Here is a 4,611-nt window from a genome sequence, read left to right on the forward strand (position 1 = left end):
GTAACTATCTGGAATTCATTCTTGGAGGAACAATTTCTTTCAACGAATTATTTTTGATGGGCTAAAATGAGTGAAAAATTAGATAAAACTAAGCGTTGAGAGGCACGGCAAAGTTTTTTAGTCCGATGCACATCCAATTGATTTTTAATTGAAAAGAATTATATTAAATTTCTTTATCTTCTCAGAACCGAGGGGTTTGAATTTTTTGTTAATTCGCCGATGATTTCTCTCGTTTTTAGTGTGAATATGGGAGTTCACGAGGATACGATCCATTATTATTTAAAAAAATTTTTTTTATTCATATTTCTTTCCTAAGCCCGGTGGCCTGGCGTAGTGGTTAAGGCCGTTGCCTCACAACGGATAGGTTCCAGGTTCGATTCCTGGCCGGGTAGAATGGTGAGATCTAACCATTTTTAAAGTCTTGATCAATCGCCATATAGTCTCATCAGACTCGAAGCGATATAAAATAAGCATAAAAAAAAAAAATTTCTTTCCTACTACCATTATGGTTTTATAGACTCCTCATCCTCCTGCCTTACCTCTCCCACTTCTCTCTTCTGATTTTTATCTGCGTTACTGTGGACTGTCTTACTCTTAACTGTACCCCATTCGGGCTAGGACTACATGGGAAACCATGGAAAACCCCAGTCGCACAGCCGGCCGATTGTGCAGAGCCCTAATGTGCTCTTCTGTCACACTGACTAGAGGGGCACATTAGGCCACTACACCGTGCCTACCTTCCGAAATTTTTGGGCGAAGGTGTTCCTAAGCGACCACCAAGTACTAACCGCGCTAAACCGCAGCGGCACTCGGATGTCCGCCGTAGCAACACCTAACTCCCCAACCATTGCGGTCGGCGTACGATCTATTAATAATCAATGTTTGCATGTACAAATGGAGGAAAAAAGATGCTTGATATTCACTACTCCTCGTTATTGAAGGAAAGTTAAATTTGTTATTAACTTTCCTAAACTTTCTGGAAAATTAAAATGACTGCACGTGAGACAGTATTTATTATTGTGGTTCAGTTTATTTTCCGAAGATTTTTCTCTCAACGAGTTATCATCTGTTGAAGTGCGTAGCCTTAAATTTTGAATCTGGCGGTAGTGTTAATGAAGATGAGGTGCTACAATAAAACTCTTAACGAGTATTAATAAATTAAAATAATGAATGAAGTATTTGTTATGAATTGTCTGTCCCTCTACTACTTGAGCTATTATTATATACACTGTTTTTTCTCTTCAACTCAGAAATTGTTCCGGTATCCTGGCCATTACTTTTTTAATTATCTTCTCCTGCGAAAAACCTCTTCTATCGTTATGTGCTTAACGGACCAGTCGTAATCGTTTTAAGAATCACCCTGCTGCACAATCCCCGCAGGCTATACACCCAGCCCAACTCCTCTGGATTTTTCCATGGTGGCAAGTGCGAAAAATCACTCTTCTGAATACGTGAAGACGCAGATTATTTTTATAATCCCTCCATAACTAATTTAGAAGAACTAGAGACATATGTGGACACATGAAAAGGGACTACTTTGTCGATTCTAGTTTCCGAGATATTCACATTTTTCTCTTGCCAACTCCCATTTAAACCCATGTTAAATTATTTTTTCGATCTTCTTTAGCGTCGTCACTCTTTACGCTATCAAGTTCATTCTGGGCTCTAAATGTTCAGAATCAGATCAAGATTATGGGAATATACATAACTCCAATAATGCCAAAGTGGTCCCTTTTCATGGGGACGTCCACATATGATTAAATGTACGTCGTAGATATCTTTTTAAACATTGTGATGGAATGATGGTAGTAATTTAGGTATTTATGCCTATGAGTGCAATGAAAGTTTTGCTTCCATTGAAACGTTCGAAAAACCCAAAATGACAAATATAACATGGTGGATCAAGCTTAATGTTTTGGTTTCTTCCGAACTGTTGAAGAGAATATATAAATTCCGTGAACAGTTGAGTAGTAATTGTCGGAAGACCGACATTAAATTCAATTTAGGGAGGGAAACAATCATAAAATTTCACATTGCACAGATAATTTCCTAGAATTGCGCTATTCGACTGTTATTTTATATAGTCGATAAGGGGTTCAATTTTTGTCTCATAGTGCAATTCTCTTGGGCGAAATTTGAATGGAAAAGTCCTCTTCCGAATACCACTCGAGCTTCAAAATTAATCAGATATTTCCTTGAAGGTTCCCTGCATACAAATGAACCTATCGGGAAATACCTGATAATTTTGAAGCTCTTGTGGTATTACATACGAATATTTCCTCCTAGCTTTTGAATATTTCGTAGTAGCTCTTCATTTTTTTTACCTGAATATTTCGCAGTTCTTAATTTTTTCGGCTCATTTCAGATCGAATCTTGTATTTGACAGTCTACGGAAATCGGGTTATTCTATTAGCATAATTTTAGCAAATCTTCCCTAATTTACCTCCTGATGTTGTTCACTGCACTCTGATCGGCCAAAATCCGATTAAGAAAAGTAATGCGACAAATATGAGTAGAATAGTATATTTCAGGGCGAGTGCCATGGGGGGTCGCCTTCGGCTCGGACGCCAACTCCACGCGAGTAAAAAAACCCCATGCCATTAGGCGTGAACGATATTCTTCCGCAGTGATTTTCAGTTTTACAAGTTTAGGGAAGGCTCAATACCAATCCCCGGACGAAGAAAAGTGAAGATCAGTACGGAAAAATAATTAAGACACTGTTTAAGGATGTTTATCCAGTGTCGGTAAATTGTCGGTAAATGTGTTTTTTTTCATGGTCAAGGACAATTCTGTAATTTTTTCGGCTGACAACAGAAAATATAAAACTAACTTTTCTAACGTTAAAAAAAAATTGATCACAATAGTCTCGGCAAAAATGGATAAACTAATTTTTCCTGATACACGGGCTCTTATGAAATTTATGTTCAAAGTGATAATTCACCTACTAAAAGACTCTAAAAATAGAAATAAAAATAGAAGGTAATGTGTAAAATCATACTGAATCCAATGGCCGGAGAAAAATCTGGGGTACCCGAGCAAAAAAAAGAAATATTTGAATGATTCTATCCCATATAAGCGCATGTTGGCGCATGCATTTGGTGCTTTTTGTCTATTTGATTTCTAAATAATGAACATGGGTTAGTGGATTGAAATTTGTATCAAAATGAAGGGAATATCTTCGTCTCTCAGTTGAAAAAAAAACTTTTTTTTTAATTACTTGCCATTTTAGATAAACATCCTTAATTATTAGCAGTGATGCAGAGTAATGATAGAGAATTCTGTAACGTCCACTGAGCGGCTTCACACTCTGTCATGAAATCAACGAAATCAATCGAAGTCACTGAAACAAATATTAATAGACTAGGGTAGTGTGGATCGAGCAACTAATGCGAGATTTTTAAATTGACACTTCATTTTCTCTAAAATCATTGATTTCCAATTAATGAGATCATTCGAAATCAATCGAAGTCATAAAACCATGGCACGTGACGCTCGAAATCATCGAAATCAATTCCGTTTGAAGTGAAATCATCTCGGTAATCATGTGAAATGGACTGCATTTTGAAATCGTGAAGTCACTCAATTATGGATTGAGCAGCCCGTCAATGCCCGTATGTTAGTTTTGCTCTTTGTCTATCTCGATCCCTTCCATTCTGTTGTGTGACTGCACAGACCAAATTACCATCGTTTCATAGAATATCACTGACAAAAGAAAATTATATGACTTTCCGCTATCAGCAGAATGGTAAAATGCTGAGTTAAATTGTCTCAGGCACTAGTTTCAAACAATTTTCCAAAGCTATCATTTCCACGTATAGGACACTTTTCCCACTTTTTAACAGGGATGTAGACTGTGTACTTGCAGGGGAGAGCGAGAATGGGATGAATTCAGATAAAACGCTGAGGACGTCTCCACGACGTTCGAATCTCCGGGGCAAAAGTTGGCTCGTAGAAACTTGGTGGTTCCCCGAGAATTTCACCCGTGAGAAGACACGCGGACCGCACCAAGAACCTCACCATAAGATGATCGAGCCTTAGGTTATTTCCGTGTGCCAGTCATCAAGAACAAGAAATGCGGAATACTTGGAGTTCAAGAGAACTGCGAAAGTTCTCTCCTGAAATTAAAGTGAAAGGATTACAGAGAGGATGACTTGCACGTGCTTCAATTTCCCCTCATTACCCAATTTCCCATTCGACATTCAAATTTTTCTCGTCACCTCATCCCTACCCCATTCCCCCTCATCAAATACATCAATTAGCCCGTAAACATGGCTACGAATGCCGAATGACAAAAAAAAATCTGGAGGAATATGATGTCAACCGATAAACAAATCCGGAGCCCTATAAATATTCAGAAGTCCCTCGTGCATGCGATACCCCACCTCCCCAACTCCTCCCCATCTAAACGAGCAAACGTGAAAATTACCAGAGTCGGATTAGCCAAGGTCGAATGGAGGAATGCAACTCCCTAAATAAAACAAAATACACCACGTAGACTTGAAAAAAATAAAGCCAATGGGAGTATCATTTATTCACTCTTGGGCTAAAAACCGTCGAGGCACTAGTCGCACTTTTGGGTGCGCGATAGGGTTGTTAATGACACTGGCGTCT

The sequence above is a fragment of the Diachasma alloeum genome, unplaced genomic scaffold, assembly GCF_001412515.2.
Source record: "Diachasma alloeum isolate Michigan unplaced genomic scaffold, Dall2.0 Dall_scaffold_00194, whole genome shotgun sequence".
NCBI classification, from domain to species: Eukaryota; Metazoa; Arthropoda; class Insecta; order Hymenoptera; family Braconidae; genus Diachasma; species Diachasma alloeum.